Genomic DNA, 18,494 nt, shown 5'->3' on the forward strand with positions numbered 1-18,494 from the left:
ACACTCCACAAAAGGTACCAACTTACATCACTGATACATATGGAAAAGCAACTCATACCCCATCCTTCTCCAACATACACCGTCGCACAAAACCTTGATGATGACTACATACTCTCGTGTCAACAGATCTGACTGGCACATGGTCCATTCATTTGGAAAGTTACTCTGCTTTAATGCTGCTCAGCTCACCAGGAAGGTTTTGCATGACAGAGCGCGCTGGATGAGATTGGGGTACATATTTTCATTATGTGTTGGAGGTGGAAGTGAATGCCTTGTGGCAAGTCTTTGCTCAGACCATGTAGTGCCCCAGTAGCGTCGCTCCCCCGACCTGGAAAGGTCCCTTAAGAATCTGAAGGGGTGTATATTTCCCTTCCTTCAACTAGGGTCGTAGGATGAGGCTCTGAGTCTTGACAGAAGACATCCTGACAACAACTTCCCCAGCCTTCCTCCAGTAAATGGAGACTGTTGGGGCTGGGCAAACACAACTCACCATTAAACTGAGTGTGAAAAAGAAGTGTGTGAGAGATAGAAAGGGGAAGATTACCCACAGTTTAGGGTTCGTGTGTCCTGCAGTTTTCATTTCGGTTTGGCACTGGCGAAAGTGGCTCTTGGCACTTGGCACAGAGTTACAAAGAAGTTGTTTTTAAGAAAACTTATGTTAAACTGAATTTTCTATAGGGTTCATTTGTAGGGTAATTTCTGATGAGATTCCAGTTCATGTCAAAGCTTGTCCCTGGGTCAAGTCCACCCTAGTACAATTCCACTGAATCAATCTCTCTTTCAGGTATCTTCAGCCAGCTGATAACAGATGAAGTTGCATGCTGTCCAGAGCAAATCAGTGCTGCAACAAACTGCCATGAAAATATTATGCTCCTTTCTGGATTATTGCCCTTTCCAAAGCAGTAGAAAGTTTTTCCACTTTTTAAAATCACCTTTCTCCATAAACTATCTGCTGTTTTTTTGTCTCTGATAGACACAGTATCAGAACCTGAATAATAGAGAGATGGAATATAGTCCAATCTCTCAATACTTAGCCTGTCATTGCAGACTGTTTTGGTGGAAACACTGTCTCCAAGTCAACTCCCAGGAACTTCTGAAGTGCCATTCAAGGACCAAATAAAGCTCATAACTGTAGAGTTAAGGCAAAGCTGATCAGCTCCACATGTCTAGCACTGCGTGCACTCAAACAATTTGTATTAAAACACAGCAGTGTCACAGTTCAGGGCAACTGCACATGTATTCCCCATCTATGGTCTAGGAAGGGGGGAAAACTCAGGCTTCTGGCTTCCCAGCCACTGCCTCTCTTGCGGAGACATGTATCAATCTCCCTCTCAACCGGGATACTTCCAGGCTGCACAGCTTCCTGCCTACACTGTGAGATCTCCAGCAAAGTCAGACTGCCTAAACAAGACAGCTTTACTTTTCTTCTCGGAGATGGTAAACAGTGCCATTGCCACAGTTATGCTACCACCCAGCTCTTTCTAGGCAAGCACATTTATTCTTAAAGTAAAAGCATTACAGTGAAAACATTAAAAACCAATAAAAATTACTACACACATGCTAATAAGCTTACCAGAGATCATCACCTCCTGACTCCAGCAAAGGCTCTAGCTGGGGAACAGTCCTTCAAACTCACCAAGCAGTTTTTCTGGGGGTTACAAATTCATCACAGCTGTTAGCTCACATGAATCTGCAGTTCCTTCCTTGTACAGTTTGGGGTTTTTTGATCTGTCCTCATGTAACAGGTGATCAGCAGACAAAAGATAATGCACCTCTCCCTGGGATAAAGCTTCAAAAGGCTGAGTTTTTGCAAAACCGGAGTCAGTGTATTTGTATACCCCTCCTCCTAGAAATTTCCTGGGAAACCTACTTAACTTCAAAATGTCATTCTCAGTTTCAAATAGCCCTTTGAAGCTCATAACACTTCCCGTAGTTTCAGACATCACATAGAATCCCATAATAACACACAAACATTTGCATTTTTAATACAGTGAGCTCGTAAGATACTTAAACTGAATTTAGTAAGATATGTCCAGGATACTGAAGGAAATTGCCATGCCTGTCATAAGAAGCACAGGCACACGGGTGTAGACAAAAAATTAGGGATTACAGTAACGAAGGAAACACTGACTTTGGAACAGAAGCGCATTTTATCTCACTTTATTAAAAAGACAAATTTAGTCATGGTACAAAACTACTCATTAAAATGATATTAAAACAGATATTTTATTTTTTTAACTCTAGAGCTCTCAAGTACAAAAATCATCTACACCCACAAACAGGTATTGCAGTTATGTGAATTTAAGAATGCAAAAACATGCCTAAATGTGGCCTAACTGTACAACTTGGGTGTCGCCTTGCCCTCCTGACAAATTGCCAACACAGCCCTGCTTCCCACAAACTGTGGGCACCCAGATCTAGGCAAATGGAAAAATTTCTGAGACGCTTCCTGAAACTGAGAAGCCATGTTTCACTTCCTATTCAGTGCTATCACCACATGGCTATTTTATTCCATGAACTTTGATTTGTAATTTTAAGAATGTCTGTAATTATCTCTGAATCTTCCCTTCTCTGCTTTACTCAATGTTAAATGATTATTTGAACAATGGATGTGCTTTTCTACCACCACTGAAGATCCAGAGAGAAGCTTGGGGTCTATCAAGTCAACCCACCCCACCCAGTGGGGAAGGAAGGTTTGGGGTGCAATTGATTCAGCTCCTCCTGACCCCAGGCAGAGGCATGGCATGTTTGAGATGCATACAGTCATTTGTAAACTGAAAGGGCATTATGTTAATCAGAGGACCCTCAGATTGAGACATCCCTTGCTGTACCGAAAACAATAATAAATATATTTTATTAAATATTTATTCAAATCATCTGATTGTGGAATTAATTTTCTCCAGGCAGGATAAGAAATGTGGTTTAGTTTATCATTCAATCACTAATTGCTGGGTTAAATGTCTGGTGACATTCTAAAGCCCACTTTATGCAGGAAATTAGGCTACATGATCATAATGGTCCCTTTAAAATCTATGTATCTATTACTTGTGCCAGTTTTGCTGTCCTAGAATCATCTAATTATCCAAAAAGGACTTTTAAAGACTTTAAGAAAAGTGAAACACCGAGAGAGAGAGAGAGAGAGAGAGAGATGTATTTCAGATCCCAAGAGACAAATACCCAGCGCAATCCTTATAGTGACAAGCCAGGTCTGACAGGGGAAGTGGAGATATACAGAAGAGTGAGATTGTGAAGGCAAGACTAAAAGGAAACATTCCATTCCAGTGCATTTCTGTAAGACCAGCCTGCAACATTCCTTACTGAGTTTCTGGGAATGGTTCCCCCACCGGTAGAACAATCTGTGAGAATGTTGTGGAAGGAGCCATAACTTGAATTTTTTAGGCAGGTGGCCAGCACGCTCACATTGCTGCATCGGGTTTGAACATACATAAACAGCTGTTTTATTTAGGTATAAAGATGGTCTCAAACAAAGGGCAAGAAATCTTCCTTCTTTCCTATCTAGGGTCTTTCTGAGAAACGCTACTCAAGACGAGAACCTCCATACCTATGGGACGCATCCCAGCAAAGCAGGAAATGTTGTCTCAGTCCAGTTTCTCTGTCATCACAAAAATACTGTCACTGTGACCTGGCCCCCTTGTTGGCACTTTCATCAGAAAAATCAATACACGAATGGGGATGGAGACTGAACACTCCTTACTCAACTCAATTCTGTGTGAGGATTGAGGCATGCTGGCACAGCAGCGTGGAGGATGAATGCCTTGCTGCCCACCATGTGGTTCTCGGTTATGTGAATATGTGGAGGACTTCTGGCTTCATGATGGGAGCTGGGTAAATAAGGAATTTTTTGGTTCACTGGCAATTGTGAAAAATCAAAAAAAAGGTTTGTTTCGTGTTGAATCGAAAATGAAGTTTGTGGTGAATTGAACAGTCATTTGGCCAGAGAAAGAGAATGACCCTGTAACCTGGTAGTTAGGGCATTCACCTAGGATGTGGGAGACCCAAGTTCAAAGTCATGTGCCAAATGACTATTTATAAAAAGTGGAATAGCTTCAACTGGACAGACTGAGGAAGAATATCCCAGAGTCCAGTGGCTAGGGAACTCACCCAAGAGGTAGAAAACTCATATTCCAATCCCTTCTCATCAGGCAGAGGATAGAATTGAATTAAGGTCTCCCCATCCTGGATCATTGCTCCAATCACCAGGCTAATGGTTATAAGGGAGATCTCCTTCCCCTTGCCCCATGTCGGAATCTAGACCTCCTTTGCTTTTCTCACAATGCCCAAAACCAGAATGAAACCTTTCAAGTTGGGTCAAAACAAAATGTTTCATTTAGATATTCCCCGAAACACTTCTGTTCTTTCAGTTCACTTGAAACTATTCAGCAAGTTCACTTCAAATTCACAAATAGTTTCTGGTCAACTGAAACTTCATTTTTTGGCAAATATATTATTGCACCCAGCTTTATTCACAAATTTCTATCCCTTCTTCCATCCTCCTTTCCTATCACCCCCATGTCCCTTCATCCCACTCAGAGCGAAACCTCTTCTGGTTTGCTACGAATAGCCTATTGCTAGATGGGATGCAATTAGAAGTTAATCAAGCCATCAGCACATTCCACATCATATCACAATCAGAGCAGATTGGCCCATGCTGTGTTGTCTGACCCTTGCATTTTGCAGGACTTCTCACCTCACCCCCTCTCACATTTATCTAAGGCCTGGTCTATGCTTAAAATTTAGCATCGACGTAGCTGCGGTGTGTGAAAAATCCACACCTGAGTGCCATAACTGTGTCACCCTAACACCAGTGTAGACACAGATAAGTCAACGAAAGAATGTTTCTGTTGACCAGCTACCTTTGCTTGAGGAGGCGGTGTTCATACAGTAATGGAAAAACCTCTTCAGTTGCTGTAGACTGCCTCTACACTGCGAGGTTAGGTCGATGTAGCTGTGCGACTACAGTCTCCATAGCACGGACATAGTCTAATTTTGCTCTTTAATCTCTGCAGGCCTGGTGCCTCAACCTCTTCCAGGGGTTGCTCATAACACTGCCCACTTGCTCTGATTTAAGTTTTCTTCCCCCTCTCTCCCTAATATCTAGTTCAAACGTGTCCTTCCTTAGCCTCAGGCATTGATCCTTCTACCATCTGAGACTAAGCAATTCCCTTCCTTCATTTATCTTGCTACCTACAAGGTATTAATAGACTGTGATCCTATCACCCCTGGATCTCCTCTTCATTACACTGTACAAATTTAGTTCACTCAGATGTTTGTTATCCTTTGTATTTTCTCTAATCTTTCAACAGTCTCCCTAAGCAGGGGGACTGGAACTGAGACAGTATTCAAGGTAAGCAGAACTATGCACAGTGGCACTATCATCTCCTCTGTTAATATATCCAAGGATAGTGGCAGAAATAGCATTTTATATATATTTCCCTTTATCAGCACTGCACTGCAAGGAGCTCAGGTTTCATTTGCCATTACCCATAGGGCTCTCTCAGAAAGACTTTCCAGGCAGCTGTCCCTCATTTGTCTATGTGCTTTTTATTTCCTCCCCTTAGGTTATGTTACATTCATCATTGTGTTTCATGAATAATATTATGAATATCTGTAGACTGTAGACCTGAAATCCACATCCAGCAGACACAGGCAGTTTCCAGGTTGAAACAAAACTAGCCTGTTAACTACAAACTCCTGGTGAATTTGTTTAAAATGAACTCTTCCCCCTGCTCTGAATTGGTTTACATTTAACTATGGAATGAGGGTTTAGAGTTATCAAATTTCATAGAATCGTAGAATATCTGGGTTGGAAAGGACCTCAGGAGGTCATCTAGTCCAACCCCCTGCTGAAAGCAGGACCAACCCCCAATTTTTGCCCCAGATCGCTAAGTGGCCCCCCTCAAGGATTGAACTCACAACCTTGGGGTTAGCAGGCCAATGTTCAAACCACTGAGCTATCCCACCCCCCCGATATTGTTGAGATTACAGAAATCAAACTCTTTTACAAGAAATTAACCTTTTATAAAAAAATGGATTAAGGGCAGAGAAACAATTCTGAGACTTCAGACTATTTATATCCTTCTGGACACTGGTCACTTGAGAGAGCTTTGTTGCTACAAGACTTGAACCATGACAATGTGTTGCGTTTTTTAAAATAAAGGTATGCTAAACAATATATGAAAGCTGGACAAAAATTTTTGGGCAAATATTTTTTCCATCAAAAATATAGATTTGAGTTGACCAAAACAATTTGCAAATTTTGATCAATTTCAGCAAATTATTTTGGTTGCATTTTATTATTATTATTATTATTATTCTTTTGGAAACGTCAAAACATTTCAATACTGTACTTCCAAAACAAAACATTTAGACTTTTTGTTTTGGAATTCCCCTCAATTTTATTAAAAAAAAAACCACAGTAAAATGCTTAAAAAACCCTCAAAATAAAAATTAAACATTTCATTTTAGGTCAAATGAAATATTTTGTTCAATGCAAAACATTTTTTTTGACTTTTTGGTTCGCCAAAATTTTTTTGTTTCTAGTTGACCCAAAATGAATGTTTTTCTCCCCCTCTATTTTTCTGTTCAGCAACTGGGTTAGCTCTAGTGTGTATGTTGGATTAAAACCATGTGAAACATTTCCATAATAACACACACAAAAACTTCATTTTGAAGTAGCAGAGACACACTCACAAAAACAAAGACATGGAAAGTTAAGCCAGCCAACAGTACAGACCCTCTACTCCTTCACTCACAGGCACACACCTTGCCATTACTACAACTCCTGGACACCACACCCCTAACTCTACCTCTCCTCAATCCACCCTTCTGCATTGGCTCGCCAAGCTACCCTCTCCCAAAATCATAAGTGGTGGATACTTGGGGCAGTAATTTGATTTACTAGGAGTGGGTGGTTTGGTAAAGGAGGTGATGAAGGGTGGACACTCTAAGGTGTAGAACTAAGGTCACGGCTAAGAAATTAAGGTTCTGAAAGCAGAAACGGGACAACTCACGCCATTCTCACATGAAGATTTAAGGATGCTCCTGTGGATTTTGTAGCAAGGACCCAATGGGCAGTTACAATTATGAATCCACAAAAGAGACAGCCTCTTTTCTCACTGGACTGTGAAAAGATGCCACATGAAACACAACTCACTTTCTGATTGAACCAACTCAGCTCTTCCTACAAACAGTAGCTTGTATCCTGACGGGTCCAAATCAGCTTTTCAATCAGAGAATATGTCAATGAATTGCTCATTAAAACTAAATAAAATAATCTTAATGCCTTCAATAAAATCTTCCCATGCAGCTGAAAACACATGGATGAGATGAGAGCTGAAGGCACTATGTGGCCCAAATGAGAACCTCCTATGGATACCAACAAAGAGTTATCACAGATAAGTCCCCTACTTCCTCTTTATCTGCCTAAGGGTATGTCTACACTACGGAATAAGGTCGAATTTATAGAAGTCGGTTTTTTAGAAATCGGTTTTATATATTCGAGTGTGTGTGTCCCCACAGAAAATGCTCTAAGTGCATTAAGTGCATTAACTCGGCGGAGCGCTTCCACAGTACCGAGGCTAGGGTCGACTTCCGGAGCATTGCACTGTGGATAGCTATCCCACAGTTCCTGCAGTCTCCACTGCCCATTGGAATTCTGGGTTGAGATCCCAATGCCTGATGGGGCTAAAACATTGTCGCAGGTGGTTCTGGGTACATATCGTCAGGCCCCCGTTCCCTCCCTTCCTCCGTGAAAGCAAGGGCAGACAATCATTTCGCGCCTTTTTTCCTGAGTTACCTGTGCAGACGCCATACCACGGCAAGCATGGAGCCCGCTCAGGTAACCATCACCCTATGTCTCCTGGGTGCTGGCAGACGCGGTACGGCATTCCTACACAGTAGCAGCAACCCCTTGCCTTGTGGCAGCAGACGGTACAGTACGACTGGTAGCCGTCATCGTCATGTCCGAGGTGCTCCTGGCCACGTCGGCTGGGAGCGCCTGGACAGACATGGGTGCAGTGACTAAATTTGGAGTGACTTGACCAGGTCATTCTCTTTAGTCCTGCAGTCAGTCCTATTGAACCGTCTTATGGTGAGCAGGCAGGCGATACGGATTGCTAGCAGTCGTACTGTACCATCTTCTGCCAGGCAGGCGAGAGATGAGGATGGCTAGCAGTCGTACTGTACCATCTTCTGCCGAGCAGCCATGAGATGTGGATGGCATGCAGTCCTTCTGCACCGTCTGCTGCCAGCCAAAGATGTAAAAGATAGATGGAGTGGATCAAAACAAGAAATAGACCAGATTTGTTCTGTATTCATTTGCTTCCCCCCTCCCCCATCTAGGGGACTCATTCTTCTAGGTCACACTGCAGTCACTCACATAGAAGGTGCAGCGAGGTAAATCTAGCCATGTATCAATCAGCGGCCAAGCTAACCTTCTTGTTCCAATAAGAACGATAACTTAGGTGCACCATTTCCTATTGGAACCCTCCGTGAAGTCCTGCCTGAAATACTCCTTGATGTAAAGACACCCCCTTTGTTAATTTTAGCTCCCTGAAGCCAACCCTGTAAGCCATGTCGTCAGTCGCCCCTCCCTCCGTCAGAGCAACGGCAGACAATCGTTCCGCGCCTTTTTTCTGTGCGGACGCCATACCAAGGCAAGCATGGATGCCGCTCAGCTCACTTTGGCAATTAGGAGCACATTAAACACCACACGCATTATCCAGCAGTATATGCAGCACCGGAACCTGGCAAAGCGATACCGGGCAAGGAGGCGACGTCAGTGCGGTCATGTGAGTGATCAGGACATGGACACAGATTTCTCTGAAAGCATGGGCCCTGCCAATGCATGCATCATGGTGCTAATGGGGCAGGTTCATGCTGTGGAATGCCGATTCTGGGCTCGGGAAACAAGCACAGACTGGTGGGACCGCATAGTGTTGCAGGTCTGGGATGATTCCCAGTGGCTGCGAAACTTTCGCATGCGTAAGGGCACTTTCATGGAACTTTGTGACTTGCTTTCCCCTGCCCTGAGGTGCATGAATACCAAGATGAGAGCAGCCCTCACAGTTGAGAAGCAAGTGGCGATAGCCCTGTGGAAGCTTGCAACGCCAGACAGCTACCGGTCAGTTGGGAATCAATTTGGAGTGGGCAAATCTACTGTGGGGGCTGCTGTGATGCAAGTAGCCCACGCAATCAAAGATCTGCTGATACCAAGGGTAGTGACCCTGGGAAATGTGCAGGTCATAGTGGATGGCTTTGCTGCAATGGGATTCCCTAAGTGTGGTGGGGCCATAGACGGAACCCTTATCCCTATCTTGGCACCGGAGCACCAAGCCGCCGAGTACATAAGCCGCAAGGGGGACTTTTCCATAGTGCTGCAAGCTCTGGTGGATCACAAGGGACGTTTCACCAACATCAACGTGGGATAGCCGGGAAAGGTGCATGATGCTCGCATCTTCAGGAACTCTGGTCTGTTTCAAAAGCTGCAGGAAGGGACTTTCTTCCCAGACCAGAAAATAACTGTTGGGGATGTTGAAATGCCTATATGTATCCTTGGGGACCCAGCCTACCCCTTAATGCCATGGCTCATGAAGCCGTATACAGGCAGCCTGGACAGTAGTCAGGAGCTGTTCAACTACAGGCTGAGCAAGTGCAGAATGGTGGTAGAATGTGCATTTGGACGTTTAAAGGCGCGCTGGCGCAGTTTACTGACTCGCTTAGACCTCAGCGAAACCAATATTCCCATTGTTATTACTGCTTGCTGTGTGCTCCACAATATCTGTGAGAGTAAGGGGGAGACGTTTATGGCGGGGTGGGAGGTTGAGGCAAATCGCCTGGCTGCTGGTTACGCGCAGCCAGACACCAGGGCGGTTAGAAGAGCACAGGAGGGCGCGGTACGCATCAGAGAAGCTTTGAAAACCAGTCTCATGACTGGCCAGGCTACGGTGTGAAAGTTCTGTTTGTTTCTCCTTGATGAAACCCCCCGCCCCTTGGTTCACTTCCCTGTAAGCTAACCACCCGCCCCTCCTCCCTTCAATCACCGCTTGCAGAGGCAATAAAGTCATTGTTGCTTCACATTCATGCATTCTTTATTCATTCATCACACAAATAGGGGGATGACTACCAAGGTAGCCCAGGAGGGGTGGTGGAGGAGGGAAGGAAAATGCCACACAGCACTTTAAAAGTTTACAACTTTAAAATTTATTGAATGACAGCCTTCTTTTTTCTGGGCAATCCTCTGTGGTGGAGTGGCTGGTTGGCCGGAGGCCCCCCCACCACGTTCTTGGGCATCTTGGTGTGGAGGCTATGGAACTTGGGGAGGAGGGCGGTTGGTTACAGAGGGGCTGCAGTGGCAGTCTGTGCTCCAGCTGCTTTTGCTGCAGCTCAACCATACACTGGAGCATACTGGTTTGGTCCTGCAGCAGCCTCAGCATTGAATCCTGCCTCCTCTCATCACGCTGCCGCCACATTTGAGCTTCAGCCCTGTCTTCAGCCCACCACTTACTCTCTTCAGCCTGCCATCTCTCTTCTCCCGGTCATTTTGTGCTTTCCTGCACTCTGACATTATTTGCCTCCACGCATTCATCTGTGCTCTGTCAGTGTGGGAGGACAGCATGAGCTCGGAGAACATTTCATCGCGAGTGCGTTTTTTTTTCTTTCTAAGCTTCACTAGCCTCTGGGAAGGAGAAGATCCTGTGATCATTGAAACACATGCAGCTGGTGGAGAAAAAAAAAAGGGACAGCGGTATCTAAAAAGACACATTTTATAAAACAGTGGCTACACTCTTTCAGGGTAAACCTTGCTGTTAATATTACATACATAGCAGATGTGCTTTCGTTACAAGGTCGCATTTTGCCTCCCCCCACCGCGTGACTACCCCCTCAACCTTCCCCCCTCCCTGTGGCTAACAGCGGGGAACATTTCTGTTTAGCCAAACAGGCAAACAGCCCAACAGGAATGGGCTCCTCTGAGTGTCCCCTGAAGAAAAGCACTCTATTTCAACCAGGTGACCATGAATTATATCTCACTCTCCTGAGGATAACACAGAGAGATAAAGAACGGATGTTGTTTGAATGCCAGCAAACATACACTGCAATGCTTTGTTCTACAATGATTCCCGAGTACGTGTTACTGGCCTGGAGTGGTAAAGTGTCCTACCATGAAGGACGCAATAAGGCTGCCCTCCCCAGAAACCTTTTGCAAAGGCTTTAGGAGTACATCTAGGAGAACCGCGAATGCCAGGGCAAAGTAATCCTTTCACATGCTTGCTTTTAAACCATGTATAGTATTTTAAAAGGTACACTCACCAGAGGTCCCTTCTCCGCCTGCTGGGTCCAGGAGGCAGCCTTGGGTGGGTTCGGGGGGTACTGGCTCCAGGTCCAGGGTGAGAAACAGTTCCTGGCTGTTGGGAAAACCGGTTTCTCCGCTTGCTTGCTGTGAGCTATCTACAACCTCATCATCATTATCATCTTCTTCGTCCCCAAAACCTGCTTCTGTATTGCCTCCATCTCCATTGAAGGAGTCAAACAACACGGCTGGGGTAGTGGTGGCTGAACCCCCTAAAATGGCATGCAGCTCATCATAGAAGCGGCATGTTTGGGGCTCTGACCCGGAGCGGCCGTTCGCCTCTCTGGTTTTCTGGTAGGCTTGCCTCAGCTCCTTCAGTTTCACGCGGCACTGCTTCGGGTCCCTGTTATGGCCTCTGTCGTTCATGCCCTGGGAGATTTTGACAAAGGTTTTGGCATTTCGAAAACTGGAACGGAGTTCTGATAGCACGGATTCGTCTCCCCAAACAGCGATCAGATCCCGTACCTCCTGTTCCGTCCATGCTGGAGCTCTTTTGCGATTCTGGGACTCCATCATGGTCACCTGCAGCTTGCCACGCTGGCCAAACAGGAAATGAGATTCAAAAGTTCGCGGTTCTTTTCCTGTCTACCTGGCCAGTGCATCTGAGTTGAGAGTGCTGTCCAGAGCGGTCACAATGGAGCACTCTGGGATAGCTCCCGGAGGCCAACCATCGAATTGTGTCCACAGTACCCCAAATTCGAGCCGGCAAGGTCGATTTAAGCGCTAATCCACTTGTCAGGGGTGGAGTAAGGAAATCGATTTTAAGAGCCCTTTAAGTCGAAATAAAGGGCTTCATTGTGTGGACGGGTGCAGGTTTACATCGATTTAATGCTGCTAAATTCGACCTAAAGTCCTAGTGTAGACCAGGGCTAAGGGAAGACGACAGAAATATCAGAACAAAACTACAGCTGAAATACCACCTTAAACTGAAGCTTTCATCCATCTTGAGAGATCGGCTGTTGCAAACTACCAAAGCGAGCTGGAGAATTTAGTTACTGTATGAGCCAGTTTCACCTGATAAGTAACAAAGACTTAATACACGTATTTTCCTTTTATTTGGTTAGTCTATATTAAATACTTCTGAGAAAGTATGTATCTGAGTTATCAAAATTGTGACTTAGTTATGTGTTATGAACTTGTGTTTGACTAACAAGTTTAACTCTACCTGTCTGGAAATAATTTTCAGTCAATACATGGTTAAGAGTACTGAGGCTGGAAAATTTATTACACTATTTCAGCACAACACTGTTTAAATAGCAAATTGTTTACATCCAATAAAAAATAGGTGAAAGGAAACACGTAGATCTACAGCAAACAGAACCTAGAGATCTTTTCAGACAGCACATTATTTGTGACGCCACACAAACCCAGCTGCTATCAGACACGAGAAAGAAGCTTGAATTACTTAGTTATAAGTCAAACTAAAAAGCACAATATTGCTGTAACATTTAGATAGTTTACTATACACTCTTAAGTTACTTTAAGGATAGGGTTGCAGGTTACTTGGCATTACCTACTAATTTCTCTTGAAATTCTGTGTGTGTGTATGTGTGTGTGTGTGAGAGAGAGTGAGATCTGGTGGCTACACATTATTGTTTAGAAAGGCAATTTTGAATTGAATTTTCAGTAATTAAGTAGTAGTATACATTTCTTAATTCCAACGTTCAGAATTATTTTTTATTGACAGTCCCATCATATTTGATTGATAAAAGCTTGATCAACAAACTGATAAGAATCCTTAGTTCCATACTGATTTCAAAATCAATTCTCCACAAAAGCTCAGATTTAGAATAAATTTATTTAACATCAAAATAAAGACTTTGATTTATTTGTGATTTGAGCTATTACTTTAAGTTTAACATCCTAGGTTAAAGTAATTTATTTTAACTTTGTAAAAGGTATCATATAACCATCTTCATTTCACTTTCTATATTTAATTTCAAATTCTATTTTGCTTAATAAAATGAATAAATTGATAAGATTTCTCAAGTCTGTACTTCAACTAAACAACCACAAATTCAAAAGAAACCTGGTATGATTAAACTAGTTATTTAAAAGTCACTTGGCTATTCTGTGCTTTATATGGTAAGGTATAGTAATGTGCTCACATGATTGAATATTAAAAAATTGTTAAAATTTTGCCTAAATAAAAATGTTCAGCTTGCTTTAACTGTGTTTATATCCCTTTGTATGACTTCCATGAATGCTCCAGCAAAGCCGTTTACTAGCAGAATTTTGGTGGGACCACTGTTCTGAAGTGAATGTTCAGCTAATCTTAGTGGGGGTGTTTCTGTTTGTGTCTGGTTTATCATCACTATCAAAGGTGTAGAATGATCTTTGTATTTCTTAGTTAGATTTTCATTTTTTAAGTTTTTGAAGGATACGTTGCATTGAAGATGTGGAAGGGGAAGGGTTTCAGTATATAAATGAAGATGTGCATTAGTACAGGGGCCTGTCAAGTCATTGTGCGCAGCTGCACCAAGACAGTGTTATTCAATGCGCTTTGGAACTAATGGTTATTTAAACCTAGGTTGTGTCTTCACCAGACTTTGAGGAAATCTCCACCATTGCATTAATATCAGAGCAACTCCACCAGTGGTAGCAACTACAGAGACACTAGTATAGAAAGAGAACAGATGGTGTTTTACCACTATGTCTAAACTTGCTCAAAGTGGGTCTTGTTAAAAACAGTGGAGTGACATGTGACCCTTGTCTACATAAGTGATCCCAGTGAGGGCATGTCTACACTACAGACTTAAGTCAACCTATGTTAGGTCGACTTACAGCCCCCGCCGTAATTACTGTGATGGCTGATGTCCACACTACTCTCTTTCTGTGAGTGGTGTGTCCTCACCAGGAGTGCTTCCACCAGTTGAAGAGAGGCAGTGTGGGGGGCTGAGAGCCAGGGTTCTCAGCTCTGCTCGGGCTTCTTGCCTCCCTGCTGGGAGTGGAGTGCTAGCCGCCCAGGCTTCTTGACTCCTTGAGTGGGGAGCCAGGTGGGTACAGCCCGGCTAGAAACAAGGAGTATTGGTCGCATAGCCCTGAAATTGACAAGACAGCCAACCGCTGACGTAAGTAACCATGTCTGAGCATTGCCCTCACTACACTGACATAAGTGCTATGCCTCTTGTGGAGGTGGAGTTATTATGTTGGTGTAACTGTAGTAGGGCACTTACATCAGTGGGACAAGGCTGCAGTGTAGACACTGACATAATTAGGTTGAGGTGAGCTGCTTTTGGTTGACCTGTGTACTGTAGACCAGACCTAAGTGGTCCTATACCAGTGGTAAAGCATTTGTGAGAGATTTTCTGAAGGAACCTAGTATAAAAACAAGCATGTTTATTTTTGTCCCATTTGGTCTAAATACTTACTTGACTTTTACACAGTTTGCCCAAATGTCTCTCTTCACACCAAAGGTACATGAGCAGTGTCTCTGTACAGTTTACTTTACAATGGCACATTTATACTCATACTAGTGGCATGAACAAAAATATATTAAAATGGATCTATAAACAAGACCACATATGCCACAATCTGCTGGTCAGTCTTCCCTTTTCATAGCTCTATGGGACAGACTGGTGCTGGGAACTTCCTAAATCCCAACTATTTTGAACAAAAGAAAATTGACAATATCCAAGCCCTACGCCTCCTGCAATAGGGCTATGCCCCCAAGCGACCTGCACTCAAGTTGCCTGAAGTGCGTAGGAGACGCTCACTTTGGGGATTGCTGCCAGATCTGCAGAGACTTTAAGTCTCACATGAAAAAGGACCAGGAGGCCAGGCTATGTTTTGCTCATGCAGGTGGCACTGAGTCCTCCATCTCATCATCCAGGCTGGTCAGATTCGGCAGCGTACCTTGGTGTCAGTAAGGAGTGCTCCTCGTACCATAGTGGAGCCCCAGCACTGATCATTGTCCCTAGTGCCTAGGAAAAGGCACAAGAAACCGTCGGGCGAGAAGGGTCAATCCCTAGCACTGAAAATGGCCAGGCATGGGGCCAGAGTAGAGTGGGACCCTAGTTAGGCCACTCCTCTGCTTCGGTACTGCAGAAGTTGGCACCCTTGACTCCCAGCACCTATGCAGGCACCATTAAGTCTGGTACCAGAGGAACTGTATACATCTGTGATTCAGCGTGGTGCCAATACTATCCTGATGCTGACCACGTGGGAGGCGTTTGCTGCAGCCAGAGACCTTCTAGAGCTGTCAGTACCAGTACCACCTGCAGTATCCGTGCTTTGGGAGAGGACAGAGTGCATTGCTTCAGGTCATCCTTCCGTAGCCATGACAACTTACCCGCCCTGACCCCCTCTGTTACAAGTGAAACCTGATGGTAGTTCACTAAATTATTAAAAACAAAACGTTCCACTGCTGATAAATCACTCCCACCTCAGGAATGTACCCACCAACAGTCCCATGGAAAGATAAACTAATGCTAAGGAATTTTAGGGAGAGGCCGGAGAAACCCAAGAACTGATTAGATAAACCTTGGAAATGTCTTGTATTGACCATCTGAAAAACCAAAGTCACAAAGATAAGCTTTAATACGTAAAGTAATAACGAAACATAAGACACAAGGGAACTTGCATATGATTGGTTGATATGTGTTGTTTGAAGGTTCTTAGAAATGTGATACATTAAGGTACAGATAAAATAGTTGTGGTTTTACCTATATAATGTGTGTAAAATATGAAGCTCCTTGGAACTTAACTCCAGGACACAGCCCAAGATCAGAGTTGCCAGACCTCAACACCTTGCCAACCATACTGTGCAGAAGCAGGGTCCTCAGATCTATTCTTGACTGGCCCTGAAGAAAAATTCATCTGCCTTATCGGGAGTGGTGAGTACTGTATGTTTAGCATGTGTATTCTGTTGATCAGTTTTTAGTAAATAGAGGTTTAAGGATATTACCGTGTAAGGCTTGTTCACTGGGAAAGGCCCCGGAGACCCACAGTGCCCTGAGTCCACTGGGAATGGATGTTAGCCCTGAGCCTACAGAGCAATAAAGTTGGGTCCCTTACTTCCTCAGTACCCAAAAGAGATGGTAGGGGGGTGAGAGCCCTAAACTGTGCGAGTAACAGTTCAGCAGCAGGCCCTTTAGAACCATCAAAAGAGAAATCAGCTATGATGGCCTCAGTGAGGGCATCTTCACCACGGCACTGGTCTCCAGCACTAGTGGGAACCACACCTCCATGGTCATGGGACAGGGACTCATTCTCAGAGTCAGAGGTATGAGCATGTGGCACCAGAGGCCGCTTGAGTCACCCCAATGGGTACCACTGAGGGAAAAAGGGTATCCCTTTCCAGCAACTGTGCTTAGGGTGCGCACACAACAAGAGTGAAGTGAATCATTCAAAGAACTATTATGTTTGAACACAGTTACTGCTTGGCAGGATTCAAGCACAGTTCCCATGACTTGTGGTAGGTAATTCCTTGCCCCCATACTCAGTAGTAGCCTAGGGGAGTGTCGACACCAGTTCTTGCTGTTACGGCCCCAGTTACAGTTCTATTTTAATACAGTCTAGTTTTCCCTTCATGGATGGGACTATATTGTGTTATAACCACATTAAGGAAGCACATTACATAGCATGTTTGGTGAATGTGCGCAGACTATTTCTAGGAGGCCTGAAAAGAAAACATTTTAAAATCTAAACTCAAAATTAATTTTTTTAAATTAACAAACCCCATCCATTTTAATCTCCTTACATCCAGTGGTAAAAAAAGTGGGAGATTTTAGTAATGAAATCCTATTATAGAGTAGGGCAAAGGCTACACACCTTTTAGAGTAAAAAAAATATCAGCCCTCCTGGGAGAAAAGTCTTTCCCTTATAACCATGTGAATTCTCAGTTTAAGCCTTCTCCTCAGGATCCACCTGCCCAAATCCTAGTTCCATCTGCTACAGGGCTACTCTCGCCTCACTCATATTAGAGCATACTGGATCAGACCAAAGATCCATCTAGCCTAATATCCTATCTTCTGACTGGCCAATGCCAGGTGCTTCAGAGGGGATGAACAGAACAGGTAACCATCCATCCCCTGCCAGCCATTACCAACTTCTGGCAAACAGAGACTACAGACACCATACCAGCCCATCCTGGCTAATAGCCATTGATGGACCTATCCTCCATGAATTTATCTAGTTCTTTTTAGAACTTTGTTATAGTCTTGGCCTTCACAACATCTTCTGGCAACTTGTGGTACTCTTTGACTGTTTGAAGAAAAACTTTGTTTTAAACCTGCTGCCTATTAATTTCATTGGGTAACCCCCTAGTTATGTGCTTGAGGAGTAAATAACACTTCCTTATTTACTTTCTCCACACCAATCATGATTTTTTAGGCCTCTATCATATCCCCCCTTAGTCGTCTCTTTTCCAAACTGAAAAGTCCCAGTCTTGTTAATCTCTCCTCATATGGAAGCTGTTCCATACCCCTAATAATTTTTGTTGCCCCTTTCGGAACCTTTTCCAGTTCCAATATATCTTTTTTGAGATGGGGTGACCACATCTGCACACAGATTCAAGATGTGGGCATACCATGGATTTATATAGGGGCAATATGATATTTTCTGTCTTATTATCTATCCCTTTCTTAATGATTTCCAACATTCTGTTAGCTTTTTGACTGCTGCTGCACATTGAGTGGATGTTTTCAGATAACTATCCACAATGACTCCAAGATCTCTTTCTTGAGTGATAATAGCTAATTTAGACCCCATCATTTTATATGTATAGTTGGGATTATGTTTTCCAACATGCATTACTTTGCATTTATCAACATTGAATTTCATCTGTCATATTGTTGCCCAGTCACCCAGTTTTGTGAGATCCCTTTGTGACACTTCACAGTCAGCTTTGGATTTAACTATCTTGAGTAGTTTTGTATCTGCAAATTTTGCCACCCTACTGCTTTCCCCTTTTCCCCCGATTATTTATGAATATGTTGAATAGCACGGGATTTGCACCAACCCTTGGGGGACACCACTATTTACCTCTCTCCATTCTGAAAACTGGCCATTTATTCCTACCCTTTGTTTCCTACCTTTTAACTAGTTACTGATCCATGAGAGGACTCTCCCTTTTATCCCATGACAGTTTACTTTGCTTAAGAGCCTTTGGTGAGGAATTTTGTCA

Source organism: Lepidochelys kempii, chromosome 7 (genome assembly GCF_965140285.1).
Source record: "Lepidochelys kempii isolate rLepKem1 chromosome 7, rLepKem1.hap1, whole genome shotgun sequence".
Classification (NCBI taxonomy): Eukaryota; Metazoa; Chordata; order Testudines; family Cheloniidae; genus Lepidochelys; species Lepidochelys kempii.